The 22,700-nt window shown below is 38.1% G+C and overlaps 1 pseudogene; it reads right to left on the bottom strand.

Moving 5' to 3' along the window:
* Positions 1-9,992: 9,992 nt before the first annotated feature.
* Positions 9,993-10,121, bottom strand: LOC125108021 (uncharacterized; annotated as a pseudogene).
* Between the last annotated feature and the right edge of the window lie 12,579 nt (positions 10,122-22,700).

Raw genomic sequence — 22,700 nt, 5'->3', positions numbered from 1 at the left:
AAGGGGTCTGATTTACATCACCGGAATAAGACAATGGCTCTAATCTGCAATCTTCTATTTTGTTACAACTCTTTGAAGATGAATTTCAGTTTTAACTTGCCTATTTTCCCTTCTCTCTCAGTACAAAGCTGGTTTGATTACCAGAGGAGTGGAGGTGATAGTGGTGGAGGTGATTGTGGTGGAGATGCAGTGTGTGTGTGTGCGCGCATGTAGGAGGTAGGGTGGTTACGGGGAATGGAAGGCAGCATACATGGGCTGTATTGTCAATCTGCTTATAAACCTAACAGATTTTTTAGCTGAAATTTCGCCAATGTTAATTGTACATGCAGAATTCACACTGGGAAAATCTCCTTGGGAAAAAAAAAAAGATGAAGTGCACAGCCGGCCTATTATGTAAGATGTTTATTTTCATCCAATTCAACCCACCATAGGCAGAACAGAAAATAGGCCAGCGCTTCTGACCAGTGACATCACCTCATCATCAGGAGAAAGCAGGAAAGGCTGATCACCATATTGTTAGCAAGGAGGATAATTTTCTTCCACATTGTTTCTCTTGTGGAAACCTTTATTTCTGGAGATAGTGATCTCATCTCCCTTTGTTGTTTATTTCTTCAGATTCTGTAATAACAGTGAAGCTACCTGAATTTCAGTTCTTGTACAATGCACATAAACACTTATTTCAGTGGTTTTCCTCCGGATCTCCAAACTTTAAAAGACTGGATCATTTTAGCAGAACATTGGCCATCATAAGGAGATTGTGGGGTGAGGAAGGATAATCATCTTGATACTTAATTTTATGCATTATTTTATATAGCATTGGATAATTTGCTTTGCAGGAGTCCTCCTTTCCTTAAGCTGCTTTACTTGTATATTTAAGTAGATAAGCATCGTATTCATTTCATGAATACTAAGTACTAAATGCACATTTTTTTAAAAAAGTGTTTTTAGCCGCTCATCATCTCTTTTAGAATATAAATATTATTGCAATTTATAAAGAGTGAAGTAGGTGAAATTGTGTGTGTGTGCATAGTTATTTTCTCTTCAAAATTAAAGGGAAACTAAAAACATGATCCTTTTTATTTTAGAGGTTGAGTCAACTGTACTTAGAAAATATATCATAATAATACTACCCACTCTGGTTTTGCTTATGACAGTTTCGGCAAAATGTCTTTTCTCTGTTAAGGGGCAATCTTCAAGATCATTGTACTTTATCCACCTTTTAACGCTCTATTTGCCTATTCTTGTTTCATTCTCCCTCTAGGGGCAATTAGTGGGTATTACAACTCAAACTTAAACACGGAGTATACCAGCAGGTCTAATTGAAATATAATCATGAGAATAATTCCTTGATTTTATTTATATTCAACTTAACTTGGTCCTATGGTCTGGAAGCCATTATTTTAAGTAACTATAATTTTTTTAAGATTTTATTTATTAATTTGACAGGGACAGATCACAAGTAGGCAGAGAGGCAGGCAGAGAGAGGGGGGAAGCAGGCTCTCCGCTGAGCAGAAAGCCCCATGTGGGGCTCGATCCCAGGACCCTGGGATCATGACCTGAGCAGAAGGCAGCGGCTTAACCCACTGAGCCACCCAGGTGCCCCAGTAACTATAATTTTTCATCATCTTTTTCTCTAAGCTGGCATGTCAGTATCTTAAGGGTCATTATTGTTGTTGTTGTTATTATTATTATTATTTATTTTTGAATAGCAAAACCAGAATCTTCTGGTGGAGACTAGTTTTATTAGAAAACTTGGATGTACCGAAAAGGTTAGGATTTCATTGTCTAATGCAATGAGTCATGTGCACTTGTGATTCCAGTAGTCAGTCTGTTTCTTATGTTCTGGAATTAACATTGTACCTGTTATGTGGTCTTGGGGAATCTGGACGCCATGTAATGTGGTATATAGTGATAAAAAATGGCCATCTAACCTGCAGATATGACTATTAAATATTAGGATTAAGACAAAAGTACCCATAAACATTTAACCTGAAGATGAATGTAGAAAGGGGTTCTCTTCTTCGCTGTCAATAGACATGAATGGCTTCATTTGGGGAAGCCTGTTTTCTCTGTCTATAAAATGGGAATGATTCTATCTAACTCCCGTAGTGTGAGATCAAAAAATACGTATACACATGCATACAGTACCTAGTATGTGACTGACTCAGAGTAAATTTTTTCTTTTTCTATGTCTTTGTAATGAAAATTCTCCAGCTCAGGCTGAAAAGTAAAAACACAAAAAAATCACAAAACTTTTCAGCAGATTCTCCTCATTTTTTGATATACCCTCCTCTATGTTCTTACTTTAAATTTCAGAGTCAAGGCATGATTTTGTCTTCAAAATGTTGCTGCTATGGTCTTACAGAAATGCCAGTTGTGGGAGGGCAGTCTGGAAAGCCAGAAATCTGTGATGTCTGTGTCTCAGTATGGGACTGTGTTTGTGGTGGGCTGTAGAAGGAAAAGGAGGAACAGGTACTTCTTTATGTTTTGACCTAGAAAGAAGGTCAGCGTATAATGTTTAAAAAAGCAAGATATAGTAGAGTATGATCATGTACATTCTATTTGCATTTCAAAAGCCTAGAAACTTTTTTTATGAATTCATTTGCAGGAAGGTGGGATTATACAAAACTTTGGGAAACTTCCTTTCTCTGTAATGTTTGCATGAAAATATGTCAATAGATGATACACATGGTAAAATTTCATAAGGGGAAAAGAAAGTCTTTCTCTCACTTCTGAACTCCATCTGGTATAGTTTTCCTCCTCCAAACAACCACTGTAAACGGTTTATCACCTTAAGATTTCTCTATACATGGTACTTACAAGACCACATATACCCACATACATATGTATATAATTGATTCTTATAATTCACAGTACTTGTGATCCAGAGTCTCTGTGAACATTGAACTAGCAACTCCTGCATCATTACTCCTAGATGGAATACAGAGTTAAGTTCCTGTGACCTCTGGTCACAACATTGTCACCAACTGATCAATATGTAACTTTCTCTTTTATGTGTTTCTGTTTAAAGATATCTTATTTATGAGTCATTAACATTGATCTAACACCCAATAGCACTATAACTCATGCCCGAACAAAGCTTATCTAACGCGTTATTTTCTCTGAGGAACATCACAGCCTTCTTGGGGTTAGGAACACCAGACGGCACTTCTGTACTATGCTTGGGACCATTTTAAACAGCAAAGTCACCAACTAAAAACACAAAAATGAGAAAAAAAAAACGGGCACTAAGTACACTATAAAATGGACACTTTATTCACAGTATAGGAATAAGAACAAGAAGGCCAAGTGCCACCTCATTTGACCTAGGAAGTTTGGTGAATATTGATTTTGAGGTTTTAAGTACATTTTAGCAAGTAGATGAATCCATGAATATTGAAAATTGTGTGTGCGTGTTTGTGCACATGCATAAGTGTGTGTGTGTGTGTGTGTGTGTTTCTTTGTTATACATTAGCAGTATATTATGTACATTATTCTAAACATTGCTTTATAGTATTTCTCAGTGTTTAATACTGCAAACTCTGAAGTTAGATAGATACTCTGGGGTCAAATCCTGGCATTAACCTTAACTAGCTCTGTGACCTTGAGCAGGTTACCTAATCTTTATGTGCCCCATATCTCATCTATAATACAGGAATTATAAGAGTACCAACACAAGGGGATTATTGTGAGCTTGAAATGAGTTAATATATGACAAGCACTTAGGACATATCTGTTTGCTGTCTTGTCATTTAAGAGTATACTTTGGGGATTATTCCTTATTGGCCCATATAGCACGTCCTCATTCTTTTTAAAAACAAAATGTATTACATTGTATGACTACATCATCACTTTTAACCTCCTGCCCACAGAATACATTTAGATAACTTCGTATCTTTTGCTTTAATAAGAATCTTGGAATGCACGCATTTTCATTTGCACATGTGGAGCTCTATCTCTAGGCAAAAGAGTTGTGCATTTTTAATTTTGATGTATATTATCACATTTCTCTCTAGGATTTGTGGCAATATTCATGTATAATCAGAAAAAAAAAAGCTGTTTCCTTTCACTAAAGAGAAAAAAAAGAACGACACTTAGTTTTACCTTTTGCTCAAATTCAAAAATTTTTTCCTATGTTAGTTGAATAACTGATTCCTTAGTTACTTACAACACCAGAGTTAAGTATAGACAGTAACGTTTTGATGTGGCCCCGTGTTTTAGGTTTACAAAGCACCAGAAGGTTTGCACATATTTTGCAGATTTTACTTGAATTCTCTCTAAGCCCACTGCTATCAAATATTATACCAGCCCAGGAAGACTTTACCCTTTCAGTTAAAGTAGGAGTAAAACGATCACGTCCTTACTTGGTGACCCTTTTTACATTCATCAGCCTCCAGTGAAGTCACTTGGATTTTTACATTATTTAAGAAATTAAATAGGAAGAATAGACTAATGGATACACATTGTACTTTATGGACACCAGTGTTAGTAGCCGAAACTTAGTGGGGAAAAAAAATCTTGTTTATAAGGATCTTTTTGTAAAAGCAGAGAGCATTTCAAAAAGAGCTTTTACAAAATAAGCATAAGAGCTTCCCCCCAAATAATTCTAACATAAAGCAGTCTCCTGGCTTCTTTTCACCTTACTGCTGCCTGCCTCCTAAATTACTGTAAGACAGACGTGATTGAGTTTTTGCTTCCTTTTACAACTTTTTTTTTTTTAGAGCCGATTATGTTTCACTTCTTTTATTATTATTATTATTTTTTTTAAGGAACATTCTTTAATCTCTTTACAAGCAATCACAAAGATATCTGGAATTCTGATTATGGGCTGTGGAGACAATAACCACAAAGAACTGAACTGAGACACATTTTCAACAAGGGGAGGATGTCATTGGAAGCTCTCTATGGGAGTGGGAAAAGGTTCTAAAAAATAGTGTGAGTCACTCTTATTAGGAGAGTCGGGGAGGAGAGCAGCTGGGTAGAATTAGTACCAGTATCTTCCTAGCCTTCATTTTAAACTTTTCAAAAGATCTTTTCCTGGTCAGTTCTTCCTGAGAAGGGCAACCTAATCAGACATAATGTTTGCTTTTAGAAGTTACCATGGTGACTGGTCAAGGCACACTGTCTTCTCTCAGCATCACACACTTTGTATGGTGCTAAATAAGTCTTGTATACCATCAGAGTTTTTCTTTGAGTGATAAAACAAATAGGGAGCGTTGAAATGTTTCACAGCAATCAGAAATGATATTTCCCCATATTGATTTTCTCCTTTCTTTTTGCCCTTTCTTATCTGGGCCATATCTCTTTGAAGTATACATCAAGGCACAATACTTATTGCAGGAAGCAAAATTACAGTGAATCTTAAAAAAAAAAAATATATATATATATATATATATATATATATATATACCAGGAGAGTGAAAGATTTACCTACCACTTACGTCCTGTTAAAGTGAAAGATAATTTCACTCTGCAAGGCTGACAAACAGCAGAGACTAGTACAGACACTCCGAAAGCACTACTGTGGTTAAAAGAATATAAGAACAGTCCCTCATTCGTGGTGGAGGGGGTGGGGAGTAGAAGAAACAATGCATACTAACTTGAAAAAATTTTTTTAAGTAGACTTTATTTTTTAGAGCAGTTTTAGGTTCACAGCAAAAATTAGAAAGTACAGAGATTTCCTATATACCCCCTCACCCTATACATTCAGAAACTCTCCTACTGTCAAGGTCTCCCACCAGAATGGTACATTTGTTACAAATGATGACCCTACATTGACACATCATTACCACCCAAAGTCCATAGCTTACATTCTGGTTCACTCTAGGTGTTGTACATTCTATGGATTTTGACAAATGTATAATGGCATATACCCACACTTATGGTATCTTCACTGCTCTAAAAAAAAAATCCTTTGTGTTCTGCTTATTCATCTCTCCCGACCCCTAGCCCCTAAACCCCTAGCAAACCCTGATCTTTTGACTGTCTCCATAATTTTGCCTTTTCCAGTTTTGTCATATTGTTGGAATCATATAGTAGGTAGCCTTTCCAGATTGGCTCTTTTCACTTAATAATATGCTTTTAAGGGTTTAGCTTTTTTTTTTTTTTAAAGACAAAGAAATCCCATTTTCTTCTTCTGCTTTATTGACCATGTCATTTTCCCAAAGCTTCTGATTCTTTGAGGCTTATGAACAAAGTTTAGCTAGTCGGAAAATGCCAAGCACAAAGGGGTTCGGAATTTGAAGTCAGTCTGTGAGGTAGAAAAAGGACAGCTAAAGGAAACATTAAAAAAGACAGAGAACCAAACAAACCCCCCACTCCCCCCAACCACCACCATGAAAAAATCAAGCAGGCAAGAGAATGACTGACCTGAAGGCGGAAGCTTTAGAAAAGTAGATAATGGCAGAGAGAAATGGCTCACTCTAACAGTGGGCAGGGATGTATGGAGAGAGTTCTTAGCACAGAAACTACCTCTAAGTTCTGGACCCTCCAAGGCACACACCTGAGCTTGTCCAGGGGTTGAAGAAGCAGTGAGCTCTTCTCTGTTTCCCACCCCTCCCCGTCCCCCGCCCCAGCAGATGCCCAGAGAGTTGTTAATGTTCTGTTTACCGGTAGGCTGTGTGAGTCAGCGCTAGGTCTAAAGTTTTCTCCAATCCCCTGATTAAAATTAATCGCCTTCTCAGTGCTCCCAAAGCTCTTTGTTTATGACTCATGTGGGCAGATTAATCATTTTAGGTTTTACATTACTGTTATTTATGTTCGAGTTTTCCTTCTTCACTAGACTGCAAATTCCTCCAGGACAGAAATCTTGTTTTTCTTCAACTTTGTGTTATGCACCGTATTCTGCAAACAGCACATGTTCAGTAAACATTGGTTAAATAAAACCAAGTCTGAGCCTATAGGTGTATGGAACGATTTTTTTTTTTGCCTCCCCTAACAAAAGGATGTATATGGATGGCCAAGTCTGTGTTTGCCAGTTTTACTGTTGCCTAACAGAAAGGATGGCTATGATATATAAAAACACAGTGGGTAAACATTTGGAGATATTATCTTTTTCTTTTCCTATACCTCCCCACAAGTCTTTCTGGGTTGTAGTTTGTAAAATGTCTAAACATTTGGAAGGAGGAATTTGAAGGGATGGACAGATTATCTTGAAATAAACTAGCACACACTCAAAAAAACAATCCCTTATTATATATCCTTATAAAAAGTCCTCTGAGTTGGAGTGGGGGAGTAATGGCGAGCTAAATAGAGAGGTCTGTGTGTCCCAAAAGCAGAGGAAAACTGTATTCCACAGTGCTGCTGGGAAGGCCACAAGACCCAAGAAAGAAATAGCTGTGGGGCACATAAGGCAGATGGCCCCATATGCAGTCTGGTTTAAAAAAAAAAAAAAAAAAAAAAAAATCCATGCCAGAATCATGGCTCAGAACAGCAGAGAATCCCTGGATCTGATGGGAACCAGGCAGATGGGGATAATGGATGTTCCATTGAAAATCAATGTGGACAAGTGACCAAGAAGCAGATTGCTTCCCTCTCCCCCACCTGCATTCTCTACCTTTCCACCTACCTTACCTATGTAATATCCTGGAACAAAAGCTGGAGTATGACCACAAGATAGGAATCCTAAAAGTTTCAGAGGTGAAGGTTCTCGTCGGTGTCATGGGGCTTCTGTGTAAGAGGTTAAGTTGAGTTAGAGGAAAAAGAAGCAAATTTTGTTTCTCAGACAATTGTCTTTATGGATTAGGATTCAGACTTGTTTCAGAAGCTTGAGAGCAGGGAAGAGCCCCCACTCTTGAATCTCAGTACCTATAAACAAACAGAAGAAATGAGCAGGGAGTTGTGTCGACTGTTTACTTTGAAATGAAAAGGGGAAAATAATTCAACAGGATTTCCTAGTGTCCTGATTTCTCAGTTTGAAGCTCTCAAGTCAAAAGAATTTAGCCCTAAATTATTTACTTAGATTCTCAATCTCCAAATATGTCTGTATTTGGAAATAGGTGAAATTTTATAAGAGAAACAAAAATGGATTCTGAATACTACTATCTGTGCATTCATGCTCACTCATGAAAGTTAGTATTTTGAAGGAAATAATCTCCAGTCATTGAGAGGGTTGGAGCCAGTCGTCATAAAACCTGAGGCTTACAGAGGCAGCCATGACATCGTTCTGTCCAGCAGTTGCAGTCACTCCCTTCATGACCAGACAGCAGGATATGAATATGAGCAACTCCTTTTGAGTTTGAGTTTGAGACTCAAAAGACTCATAAAATAAATATAGTAATTATAAATTCTCTTCGTTCTCTCACACCCTAGCTATCTTCACATTTATTTATGGATGGGGGACCTACCTCCTATCTCCTATTTCACTGTTTCATAGAGAGTGTGACCAGCAATCATGGTCCCTACACACACGAATATATCAATACATATATTCAATCAGAGAAAGAAATACTCTTTTGCCTCCGAGAGCCTTACTTCTATGCTTTTTCTGATCTTCTTAACTCCAATCCAAATGTTTTATCCTGGTAAATGAAGCTATTCTTTATCCCGTTTCCTGCCTCATTTCTGAAACCAACCATCTTTGTTTACAGGGCAGCGATTGTGCTGAGTAACTTCCATTCCTTGATCATGCCATGGGATTCCCAGCTTTTCATGCATGCCTTGCTTTGCCTGGAGTTCCCTTTATCTGTTCCTTAGCAGTTACTATGAACACCTACAACTCTAAAAGGCTAACTAAAGCCCCTCCCCCACCTCTCTCTCTCTCTCTCCTTTCCTGCTCCACGGATAGAATTGTTCACTTTCTATGTGTGCTTTACGGTTCCACACACATCATTCATTCACCCCCCAAACACTTATTAAATAATATCAGCTATGTGCCAGACAATGTGTTAGGTGCTGTCCAACTGAGGGAGGAGGTTCATGCTTTCAATGATCATGCATACTAATTATAACTGTAATTTAGGCAGGAACTCAGTTACTTTCTGTCCATCTCACTCTATTGTATTAAGGATCATCAAGACTGATACTGTTTTATTTATTTATTGTTGTGTCCTCAGCACCACACATAGGGGCCGAGACCTAGTAGGCATTAAACAGATGTGCTGATTCTAATATTCCTCTTGCCATAAACTATGAAGTGGATTCCCTTCCCTTTCTTTCTTTCTTTTTTTATTTTTAGTTACATTTTTAAATTTTAAAAACAGTGGGTGTGCCTGTGTGTCTCAGCTGGTTAAGTCCAACTCTTGATTGTGACTCAGGTCATGATCTCAGGGGCCTGGGATCAAGCTCTGCTTTGGGTTCCACACTCAGCAGTGAGTCTGCTTAAGATTCTTTCCCTCCCTCTGCCCCTCCCCTCTTTCTTTTTCTCTCTTTCTCTATCTCAAATAAATAAATTTAAAAATTAAAATTAATGTATGCTTATAAAATTTAAGTAATGCAGATTTTTTTAAAAACTCAATGAGTTCCTCATTATCTTTAATTTCCCCAAGTTAGCCAAAGTTAAAAATATGGTTCTGCTATTTCCTCTGTCCCTCATACAAAGCTTATATAAACATATATATGGATTTTACTTGCATATTTTATAAAAATGCAACATATGCTTTCATGAGGGATCTCTATCTACAGTTTTCTTGTAATGTCTTTGGGAAAGTTTTTAACTGAATATTCAGTTTCTGTAATGGATACAGGTTATCTGTTCTTTTCTTGAATGAATGTTAGTATTTGTCTCAACTTTGACCATTTCACTCCTGTGTTCAATTTATTAGCATAAAATTGTTCTTTACATTTTCAGGTAGCCCCATATCCATTGTAAAATTTAATTCTGTTCCTCAAAAAAAAAAAAATAAATAAAACAAAGAATTGACATATGATCTAGCAATTCCACTTCTGGGCATATACCCAAAAGAACTGAAAGTAGGATCTTAAAGAGATATTTGTACACGCATGTTTATAATATCATTATTTGTCAGAGCTAAAATATGAAAACATCCCATGTGTCCATCAATGAATTAATGGAGAAGCAAAATTTGGCATATACAAACAACAGTATATTGTTCAATTTTAATTAGCAATAATCGCGCCTCGGATAAACCTCATTGGCTACGATACTGCCACTGCGCAAAGCTATATTGTTCAATTTTAAAGAGGAAGGAAATCTCATAGTATGCTACAACATGAATGAAACTTGAGCAGATTATTTTAAGTAAAATAAGCCGGTCACTGAAGAATAAATACTGTATAATTCCACTTATAGGAGGTGCTCAGACAAGTCAAAATCATAAAGGCAGAAAGTAGAACGGTAGTTACCAGGGGCCAAGGGGGAGAGGGGAATCGGGAATTGTTTAATAAGGACAGAATTTAGTTTTAAATGGAAAGTTTTTGAGGGGTGCCTGGATGGCTCAGTTGGTTGAGCATCTGACTCTTGATTTTGCCTCAGGTCAGGATCTCAAGATCATGGTGTTGAGCCCCGCACCGGGCATAAAGTCTGCTTAAGATTCTCTCTCTCCCTCTCCCACTATCCGACCCCCACCTCTCTCTAAAAGACTTTAAGAAGGAAGGGAGAGGGGCACCTGGGTGGCTCAGTGGGTTAAAGCCTCTGCCTTCGGCTCGGTTCATGATCCCAGGGTCCTGGGATGGAGCCCCACATCGGGCCCTCTGCTGAGAGCCTGCTTCCTCCTCTCTCTCTCTGCCTGCCTCTCTGCCTACTTGTGATCTGTCTGTCAAATAAATAAATTAAAAAAATCTTTAAAAAAAAAAAAAGGAAGGGACAGAGGGAGAGAAAGGAAAAGAAAAGAAAAGAAAAAAGAAAAGAGGGAGGAAGGGAAAGGAAGGAAGGAAAAGCATTATGGGTATGGATGGTGGTGATAGTTGCACAACAGTGTGGATGTACTTAATATCCCTGAACTGTATACTTAAAAATAGTTAAGGTGGGGACGCCTGGGTGGCTCAGTTGGTTGGACAACTGCCTTCGGCTCAGGTCATGATCCTGGAGTCTCGGGATCGAGTCCCGCATCGGGCTCCCAGCTCCATGGGGAGTCTGCTTCTCTCTCTGACCTTCTCCTCGCTCATGCTCTCTCTCACTGTCTCTCTCAAATAAATAAATAAAATCTTTAAAAAAAATAGTTAAGGTGGCAAATTTTGTGTTATGTGTATTTTACTACCATAAAAACTTTAAAAAAATTGATTGTTAACACATAGGAGCCAGGAACTGTCTTTATTTTTAAGCTTTATATCCACAGACCTAGAAAAATGTCTAAAACCATAGATTATCTTGAAAAGCATCACTAGAAACCAATAGTCAACTTCAATAATACAATAGTTACTTTCTCTGTCAAAGCCATATTAAAGCCCTAAATCAGAAAAGGTGGGAGTGGGGAGGCATCAGTAGAAATGAGCTGGACAGGAGATGCTCATAGTAATGGTGACCTGTACTCTTGCTGGTGACAGGTTTAACTTTTTAATTTTATTCTCGTTGGTGTGGGAGTTCCTATATATTAACCAGAGTTAAATTCTATTCTTCCTAGTAAAATAATCCAACACTGACACCAGCAAATATATCTCACATCAAAGACTGAAATACCAGGAAGTATCTGGTGCTTGGAGACACCAAGCAGCACCCACATTGTGATAGGAACATTCTCACAGTAGCAGGTGGCTCATGAGGGCAAGTGTGGAGAATGTGTCTTCTCTATTTACGGGCAAAAATCAGAACTGGATGGGCTTCTTTTAAGGAGGAGTAGACAGAAAGAATGGAAGTCTGCAACATAAAAAAAGACTTAAAACTATGATACTCAGTGCAAAAAAGGGTATATGTGTACATGCACATATACACATAGGTACATAAATATATGTGTATTGTGTGCATATGTGTCGATACAAATATGGTATACATGACATGGATATAAATATTTTCTGTGGAGAAAAGAGCCATTTAAAAAATGACAGTTATGTTTTGAGAGCTATTTTTCAATAGCACTTTAAATATTTAATGCATATCCCCTCTTATAATTAACATGAGGAATTCTAAGATTATTCCCACTTTACATAGGAAGAAACAAACAAGACATAAGTAATATGCTCATGCCATATAGCTTTGTAAATGGCAAAGCCAAGGTTCAAACTCAGGGAGCCTAACTCCAGTGTCTGAGCTCTTGGCAGAGTTGAAAACAACTGCCATAGCTTTTAATAAAATACTGAGATGATAGATTATAATAAAAGAGTTCAAATGAGATAATAGAAAAAGAGTCAATTTTAAAAAGGGGTTGGTTGGAAAAAAACTGGCAGACTCCAATAAAAAACTTAAAATTTTGTAAAGATAAGGAAATGTTATAAGGACATTTTATTTATTTTTAAAAAATATTTTATTTATTTATTTGACACAGAGAGGGAGATCACAAGTAGGCGGCGGGGTGGGGGGAAGCAGGCTCCCCGCTGAGCAGAGAGCCCAATGTGGGGCTCTATCCCAGGACGCTGAGATCATGACCTGAGCTGAAGGCAGAGGCTAAACCCACTGAGCCATAAGGACATTTTAAAGCAGCCACATTAAAGCCATCCTTAGAAACCATAGAACCAAATTCTCAAAAATATCGAATCAATGATATAGAGGGAAAAATACAAAATTTGAAAGTTCTCTCTGAGTCTGGAAACAAAGGAAAAGAGGAAAGCTATAGGAGAGAATTCATTCGCTGTGAAGGCTAGAGAATGAAGAACACAGACACAGCACACTCACGCATGATGCTCACATCCAGACCCGCAGAATTTAGTGAACACCACCAGAGCTGGCACCTAGGCCTTGAAATTTCAACTCTCAGGTATAACATTTCTGAGATCCTTACAAAAGAATTTTCTAGTAAATACTGATTTTGCAACAAAGGAATTTAAAGTTAGGGCCAAAGTTCAAATTGGGAGTCCAACCATAGGTATAATTCATGTCTGCATATTTGCAGGAATCATTTTTATGTAGATTTCTATATATGAAATTTCCATAAACAAAGTTATGTGCCAGTCACTATTTTAAAACACTTTAAATGTATTATCTTACTAAGTGGTACAATACCTCCCATTTATGGAGGAAGACACCAAGAGTTCTATAACATGTCAAAGGTTATAGTTCGTTAAGTATTAGAGTGAGGATTCAAAATGACCAGGAAGTGTGACTCTACAGTCTGCCTTCCGAACACTAGAGTAAGATCAATACCTTTATTCTAGCTCTATTTAACAAATAGTAACAATACCATGTTTGGGGGGAATTGTTGATGTCACTACTTTATAAATAAGGAAGCTGAGGCCCAGAGAAGTTTAAATGACTTTCCTGAAGTTCAGTCTCTACTGAAGGTAGAGGAGTCAAACCTAGTCTTCTGAGGTCCTAAATACCACCCTGCCCTTTATACCACCAGTGTCGTTTGTCATGATTCACCCAGAGCTTCCTTTAGCAGCCTCAATGAGATCAGCAGACCATGTTAGAAAGAATATTCAGACTGATGCCAGGAGAGCATTGAGTTGATGATGATCCAGTTGTTAGAGTTGCCCTGCCATGATTTCAGCTCATCACACAGCCACAAGATGGTTTTAGAAATTCAGTCTTGGGCCCATGATCAGGAAATTCTGCCTCGGGAACCGTTTAAGAGTTGTTTTTCGTGTTAAGTCCCTTCATCTGAACCACCTGGGGAGAATTTAGTTTCCACCATGATCCAGACTGACACCAATGTATAAGTCATTGAGAACTTATGTCCATTATGTCCAATAGGACAGGGAGAGGTACTGCTTTTTGACGTGCTGCCTCCAGTCAAGGGAGTTCAAGGGAGTTATTTATAAGCCTCAGAGGTATGTGGAAGGAAGGGAAAAAAAGGAAAGGAAGGAAGGGAGGGAGGAAGGGACGGGAAAGGAAAGAAGGGAAGAAGGAAGAGAGGGAGGAAGGGAGGAAGGAAAGAAAAGGAAGAGAATCATTTCCTACCCTGGCGTGACTACTGGCAAACTGGAGGGTTTAGAGCATTTCTGCATGCCCTTCCTCTGAAGGGAAAGCACACATACCCAAGGGAGATTTTAAATAGAAGCAGCTGACTATTCCCTTTAGTCCATCCCTGTAGGAACTCCCCTCTTATTCCAAAAGAACTCTCATATTTTTCAACATTTCAACATTTCAACATTTTTTTTTTCCAATTCTATTTGGGAATTTGAAATATTAGGCTTGTATCTCAGTAAACTATTTTATAGGCATAATAACCCCATCTGGGGTGTGTGTGGATCAGCCAGCACTGGCACACCTTCTGTCTACTGAGGCTCTCTTGTGCACTCCTGTCCTCAGTTTGCTCCCAGCCTGCTTTGTGTTGGCCACTGAACATACAGAGTTGTATGTTATTCATTCCACAGCTTATTTTGAAATTTGCCCCTGAGACCATCTCTTCAACTGCCCTTCAGTCTGAGACACAAAGCTTTTAGTCTCTAATATTTCTCTATCAAATGGTTTATATTATCATTATTTTTCCACTTTCTTTCCAGAATAATATAATCTATTTGAGTTTTTATTAGACTTGTGTGGCCAAAGCATTCTGGGCCAGAGTAATTAAATGAGCAAGTGAAACATTTATTGATGGCAATATGTGATTGAGTGAAGGGGAGCATTTTAGAAGTAAAAATTCTTTCCCCCCCAACAAGGAACACATTGCCATCTGTTCCTGTTTCACCCAAATCAGCACTGAGAGAGCAACATGAAAGAAAAAATTGGGTCAACATTTACATTTCAAGTCAGGTTGGATTTTGCTTTGTCAGTTTCTTTGGACTGGAAATTTAAAGGTTAAGGGATTATTTAAGGCATGGGGTAAGCAAGGCAAGAAACAGATCCTTCTGGGTAGCCCCATGAAACTCTGAGAGCCAAATAAAGGCAAAGAAAATTACAGGGAAGAAGTAGTGTTTTGTGTGATCTGAGTCTGCCCTTAAATGTACAAGACCAAGAGGATCAGAAGACTCCTTTTGACTTGTCCTTGTTAAATCTGTGCTTAGCCCTTATTACCTAACTAACTGTTCTTGGTCTAAACATTACACAGTGACCTACAAGCTTATTCATCTGACCGGTGGCCTAGAAATATCCAGTACTTAAAAAGATTAATCCCAAAGCACATTTAGTGAATAAAAACCATTATCCCTACATTCCCTTACTAGAGAAATGACTAAAATTTTGCGGAATCAGAGACAGAGAATTGTGGGATTTGTGGTCTAAGGAGACCAACAAAATTGGGAAACTTTATCCTACAAGAATATCTTGGAAGAGTCTCTGCTTCTCTCTCTCACTCTCTTTCTGTGCTCTCTCTCTCTCTCTCTCTCTCTCAAATAAATAAATAAAATCTTTATAAAAAGGTGGGGGTGCACTGGGTGGCTCAGTTGGTTAAGCTCCTGCCTTCATCTGAGGTCATGATCTCAGGATCCTGGGATCATGTCCCACATCAGGCTCCCTCTGCCTGCCACACTCTCTCTCTGACAAATAAATAAATAAAATCTTAAAATATATATATATATCTTGGAAGATTCTGAGCCAGGACATGATCTTCCTGTTTGCAGACATGTATGTGTGTGTGTGTCCCATGCCTGTGTATCTGTGTTTTGATGGTGGCACTAAGATAGAATCTCTTTCCTTATTGCTCATTCATAGTTGGCCTAATAGATACCTAAGCATTATCAAAAATCGCCTTTCTTGGGGCGCCTGGGTGGCTCAGTGGGTTAGGCCTCTACCTTCGGCTCAGGTCATGGTCTCAGGGTCTTGGGATCGAGCCCCACATTGGGCTTTCTGCTCAGTGGGGAGACTGCTTCCCCCTCTCTCTCTGCCTGCTTCTCTGCCTACTTGTGATCTCTCTCTCTGTCAAATAAATAAAATCTTAAAAAAAAATCACCTTTCTTAATTCTTTAAATTTTATTTTTACATGTTAAAAAAAGAATTTGGTATTGATAATCTACTTTTTTTGTTCTGTTTTGATTTAGAACTTCCTCTTCAAGGTCCAAACCCATTTAAATGTTTGGCTTAATGCATGATGATATTTGGAGTGGATTTTGGTAAATAGACACTATATAATTGATTTATATCATTTACATCCCTGCTAAAATTCTTTACTATCTTCTCATTACCCTTTATATTAAATGTAAAGTGTTTCTTAATGTAAAAGATCTACATGGTCAGTTTCTCAAAAAAAAACAAAAAGGATTGATTGATTGATTGATTGATTGATTGATTTTACTGGGGCAGAGGGAGAGGAAGAGAGAGAATCCTCAAGCAAACTCCCCATGAAGCACACAGCCTGATGTGGGACTCCATCCCAGAACCCTGAGATCATGACCTGAGCAGAAGTCAAGAGTCAGCCACTTAACCAACTTAGGCACCCAGGCGCCCTGAATGGTCAGTCTTCTAAGACTTTCACTATTTGCAGATTTTCATCTTAATTCAAGCCTTCAGTTGTTGAGCATTATATTCTAAAAATGTCATTTAGATCAATTTTCTAATAAGGTTGTATTTTCACTGATATGCTGGTCTACCTTTTCTAAATATTACTTATAGAGAGTACTTAAAATCTCCAGCTATAACTAGATTTTTAAACTCCTCAGTTACTTCTGTCAATTTGTGCTTCATATATTTTGAAGCTCTTTTTTTAAATATTTTATTTATTTGACAGAGAGAGAGAGATCACAAGGAGGCAGGGAGGCAGGCAGAGAGAGAGGAGGAAGCAGCTTCCCACTGAGCAGACAGCCCAATGCAGAGATTGATCCCACGACCCTGGGATCATGACCTGAGCCAAAGGCAGGGGCTTTAACCCACTAAGCCACCCAGGAGCCCCTATTTTGAAGCTCTTTTTATTAAACCATGCACATTTAAGATTTTTGTGGCTTCTTGACTAATTGACCCCTTCATTGTTATAAAATATCTTTTTTTATCTTTGGCAATACTCCTTATCATACTTTTTGTCTGATACTAGTTTAGCTACACTAGCTTTCTTGTGCTTATGGTTACATCATCTTAATTTCAGCTTATTTACATGTCATAGTTAAAATGTGTTTCAAGTAAGCAGCCTATAGTTGGGTTTGGCTCTTTTATCCAGTTTAGATAAAAACATGGAGTATTAATCCAGTTACTTTATTTTGTTCAATTTATTTATTTATTTTTTATTTGGTCTTTTTAGATTTGTAACAAAAGTTACAATAGCACTACAGAGAATTCACATGTACCTCATAGTCTTATTCCCCTGATGATAAATGACACCGATACTGAGCAATTATCAAAGCCAGGAAACTACCATTGGTAGAAGATCATCTGTTAAACTTGAACCTTCCTTAACTTGCACCATTCCTCCCCCCCCCCCACAATGTTTCTTTTACTCTCCTAGGATCCTTTTCAGGATCTCATACTGCATTTATTTATTTTGTCTCTATTGTCTCTTCTAATCTGTGACAATTCAGATATTTTTCCTTATCGTTCATCACGTTGATGCTTGCGATGAGCACTGGTCATTTGTTTTCTAAAATATTTGAATTGGTCTGATGTCTCCTCATGATCGGGTTGAGGTTGTTCATTTTGTGGGAAGCAGGCCACAGAAATGTTGTGTCCTTCTCAGTGCATGATGTCAGAGAGAGCGAGATTTCAGTATGTCTTAATATTAGTGTATTAATCTTGATCACTTGGTGAAAGTGGTGTTTGCTGAATTCCTCCACTCTAAAGTTACTATATTTCTTTCAATCAATAAATATCCTGGAAAAGATACTTTGTGATTATGCTAACATCCGTTTCTCCTAAAACTTTTGCTCATTGATATTGATATCCATTGGTAGACAGCATACTTCAAGTATAAATACTGCTCTGACATAATTATTGCATTATAGGTAAGACTATATTGCATTACATGTAAGACTGTTTATTCCAAGTGGGGACAGAGCAAGAAGGGCCAGTATAAACCCTTCTTGTCCTTATGGTTGCATCATCTTAGGCTGAAACCTAAGCAGCTGTACCACTTGAGGCATGACCCGGTACCATGTTATTAGGTGTATCTGTGAAAAGATGCCAAACGGAGCCCCTGGCAAGACCTGTAGTAGAATCATAGCCCAGAACTCTAACATTATGGAACTAGGCCATGCCATCTGCATCAGAGAACTTATACATCATTTGAAAAACAGCTCCTGACATGCTACAGGGCCATAGCGGAAGCTGAGTGGCTAACTGTGGAAAATCAAGTAACCTTTATGGGCTGGTTATTATGAGACCTTCCAGACTATCAGGTAAGGTAGACTGATCAGCAATTTATCATAAGATGGATATTGTATGTCAGAGATTGGAATTGAGCAGGCCAGAAATTATATAAAGAGGTGGCCCAGAAATTCATGTCACCAATTATTGCATGATGCCACTCCCTCAGCTCATAACTATGGCTTCATGAGCTATGACGAGCTGACAAAGGAAGAAAAGGTCCAAACTGAGATCATGAATGGGCCAATTTGATAAATGGGTGCAAGGTAGAAATCGGTTGTTTTTGAAACAAAGTTCCAGTCAGGGATGGTTCTGGAATATAGTGGTAAAGGGAAAACCTACCAGTTGGGAAGTGCATCTGGCCATCCACTTTATGTGGAGTAGAAGTGGCTTTATTGAAGGGAATGCATATATTAATGTGCAGTAATGAATGACTTCGCTGATTGGTCAAGGGCCTCTAGTGAATGAGGTTAAACGTGCAGGGAGTAGGAGGTTTGAGGAAGAGACAAGTGTATAGCTTTATGGCAATGGACACAAAATGTGAACATCATTGGCAACTGCCATTGTACAAGAAACACTAAATCACCAACAAGAGGTATTCAATCACCTAGTGGAGAGAATGATCAACGGGCTGATGTCAGAGAGCTGTCCTGAGACATCTCAGTGCCAGCAAAATGGGTTTACGAATGTTATAACCATGGTGGTAGAGATAGAGGTTATGCATTGATTCAACATCTTGAGCTCCCTTTTACCAAGGCTGTCCTAATGGTTGCTGCAGCTGGATGTCTGATCGGATAGGAACAAAGACGAAAGCTGGTTCTCAAATGGGGTAACATGCTTTAAGGAAACCAGGCAGCCATATTTGGCAAGTAGATTACATCAGACTCCTTCTACCATAGAAATTACAAATGCCTATTCCTGTACCAAAATGTCAAAATTCTGGGGCCTTAAAACAGCGCAAATTTATTTTTTTACCCTCTGGAGTTCAGAAGTTGGGAATGGATCTAATAGGCTAAAATCACATAGGATGACATAGGGCTATGTTCCTTCTAGAGACTTAAGGGAGAATCCATTTTCTTTGTTATTTAGCTTCTAGAGATTTGTTCTTGTTAGCTTCCAAATACTGCTTCATTCCTTGTTTCATGGCCCTTTCATCTCTAAAATGAGGAATCACTCTGATAACTGTTTTTATCATCATATCTCCTTCCCTGCTTCTCACTCTTCTGCCTTCCTCTTTCATCTTATAGGGAGCCCCATATTGCACTGTACCCATCTGGATAGTCCAGGGTAATTTCCTTATTTTAAGATCATTGATTTAATCACAACTACAAACTCCCTTTGGCTATATAAGGTAATATTCACAGGTGTATTAGTCAGGGTTCCTTGAGAAACAAACAAGTAGGATATAATAATAATAGTAATAATAATAAATTTAATTATTAAATAACGAAATATGAAATCAGCTCATAGTTTTATGGAGACTGAGAAGTCCCATAGTCTATGTCTGCAAGCTGAAGATCCAGGAAAGCCAGTGGGATAATACAGTCTGAGTCCCAAGGCTAAGAACCTGGGGGGATGATGGTGTGACTTTAGTTTGAGAACAAGAGAAGAGGAGATGTTCTAACTCAAGCAGTGAGACAGGAAAAAGGAGTAAATGCCTCCTTTTTCTGACTTTTGTTGTATTCATGCCTTCAACAGCTTGAATGTTGCTCACCAACAATGAGGAGGGCAATCTAACTTACTAAATCTACCAATTCAAATCCCAATCTTACCCAGAAACACACAGACACACACAGAAATGTTTGATCTGGGCACCCTGTCGCTAGTCATGTTGACACAGAAGATTAACCATCACAAACCCACCCTTCATCAGCTTGGCACCTTTACACATCTCCTTAAACCATGCTTAATTTCCAAGTAAAGACAATAGCAAGGTCATAATTCCATGAAACATGATACAACTGTGTGTGTAAAGCTGAAATAACACTAACCTGTTCCTCATAAAAAAGATAAAAATACTTAAATGAGATATCTCCTTGATATCCTGGAGCTTAAAAACTATGATGTAAAATTAACAATACTTAAAATCTATGACACTATGTTGGTGACCCACCCAAATCCCCCCTGACAGCCAGTACACCCATTCTCTACTGTTGTGTTGACTGATGACAACTCACAGAAATTTGCCAGAAATTTGACTTTAGCCAAATGGGAGTTACTTTACCCAGGAGGCACTGCTGCCCATCCCTACATATCCAGAGCCAGACTGTGGCCCAAGACGGGCTGGTATGGGATACAAATGTGTCCCCTCAGAGTGGGAACGATTCTTCGGTGTAATCGTCTTCCAAAATGTGCCCATATGATCAGACAGAAACTAATCTCTATCTAAAACTATGCACTTATTTTCTTTTCCTTTGCTCTGTCCTGTTTCCATTACCTTCTTTCTGAAAGAGGTCCCCAATAAGTTCAATTTGAATAAAAATCCCTATATTAGCTTCTGCTTCTAAGGAACTTGAACTAAGACATTTGCCACCAGATGATCTATTTAATCAGATGTAAATGTTTATATTTAACATACATATGTATTAACAAGATATGTTCTATGTCTTGGATTCCCCACTTACAACCCTTACAGGCAAGATATGTTCTTCCTTATCTCTGTAGTCTCTTTGTAGTCCCTTGCATAGTATTATGGACTTAATAGGCTTTCAGTAAACGCTTCTGGATGTAAAGGCAGGAGCAGGCTAACTATGTGATGATCTTTTTCTCAGCAAAGCATCCACTTCATAACATTTCTGAGCTATAGTCTCCATAAATGAATTTTTAATGTATTTTACAGCAGAAAGTTGGCTAATAAAAGGCAAGCTCAAAGATATAACACTAAACTCTCATGGTCTCAATTCCTTCCCAAACAGCATCATTTTTATTGTTGTTTCCAAAATGAGATCATCTTTCTCTTCTGCTTTCACATTAACTAGATTTGTTCAAAGATCTGACATTAATGTCATCAGTCTAGGCTATTGCATGAGTTCCGCTAACTGTGTTTTAAAATATAGCCATTAGCATGCCATGGAGGAAGATTTGATCTCATCACGCTATAAATCACTTGTTTTTCTGAGAAGATTGGAAATATGACAGACAGCTGTGCTTTATCAATGTTTTCATTTATACATATATCTTTCCCACTTCAAAGTTTGCAGAAGAGAAGTGAGATAATGTGATTAGGTAGCCAAGCATATTCAATGTTCTGAAAAGTAGGTCATTGTTGAGATTAACTGATGGATTAAAAGGATTTAGAAAGGTGGTAAATTTTTGATTTGCATATTTCTCTAAAGAGTCTTGACTCTTGTCAAGTCCCCCTCCCACGTTTTATAGAGCAGCAAGCCAAAGCACTACATCTAGCAATTTAGTAGTTGCAAATTACTCTTGCCTGGTTTTTTTTTTTTGACCTTGAGCAAATTATCAGTATTTCCACACTAGATTTATTTTCCATAATCCATCAACTGCATTGCTTTGGGGGCACTGAAAATGAGACAGGAGAGTGCTAATGTGACAGATGAGGACTGAAATAATTAAATAGTGCTCAGCATAAGTCTACTATACATCTCTTTGACCAAGCATCCTTTGAAAATGCCTTAAATGCCAATTAAATAAAGACTGCTTAGTGGTGAGCATTGTTTAGTGCCACTCTTCCTTTTGGTAATTTTGGTCCCATCAATGGCATTTTCAAAAAGATAAATTAATAGCCTTCTACTAGGCTACTAGAACAGAATTTATTCTGTTTGGTTCTTTAGTTCACCAGCTAACCCTTTATTAACAGTATATATTATATGCATATGAAGATTTGAGAAATGATTCTTCTTAAGACCTTGAAATAGGCGAAAAGTTGAAATAAATATTCTTCTACTCATTTACTCATTCATTCATTCATTCAGTAAGTCAGCTCATTTTTAGTGAGGAGAGAGGTACATAAATAAATGGTTATCAATTAAACAAATACTTAACAATAACAGATCTACATTCATGATGGACATACGGGAGCACAAAGAAAGGACACCTAACCCAAAAGGATGATATCAGGAAAGTCTTCCTGGCAGAGGTGGTGCCAGCAGCTATGTCTTGCTGAACCGACTGAAGCCAGCCAGGTGAATGGTAAGGTGAAGAATAACCTTGGTCGGGCGAGGTATCCTGAGATGGATCCAGGAGATGGATTTCAAGAAGGAAGAAACACACATCTGAAATCAGTGGGGCAGGGCTAGATGAGGACTTAGAAGAAAATTCAAAATTAAGTAATATTTTAAAATTTTATGTATTTATTTATTTAATACTTTATCTATTTATTTGAGAGAGCGAGAGCCCAAGTGGAGGGAGGGTCAAAGGGAGAGGAACAAGCAAACTCCCTGTGGGACTGGATCCCAGGACCCTGCGATCATGATGAGTTGAAGTCAGATGCTTAACTGGCAGAGTCACTCAGATGCCCCTCCCC

Source organism: Lutra lutra, chromosome 8 (genome assembly GCF_902655055.1).
Source record: "Lutra lutra chromosome 8, mLutLut1.2, whole genome shotgun sequence".
Taxonomy (NCBI): domain Eukaryota; kingdom Metazoa; phylum Chordata; class Mammalia; order Carnivora; family Mustelidae; genus Lutra; species Lutra lutra.
This window is presented reverse-complemented; position numbering and strand designations above follow the sequence as displayed.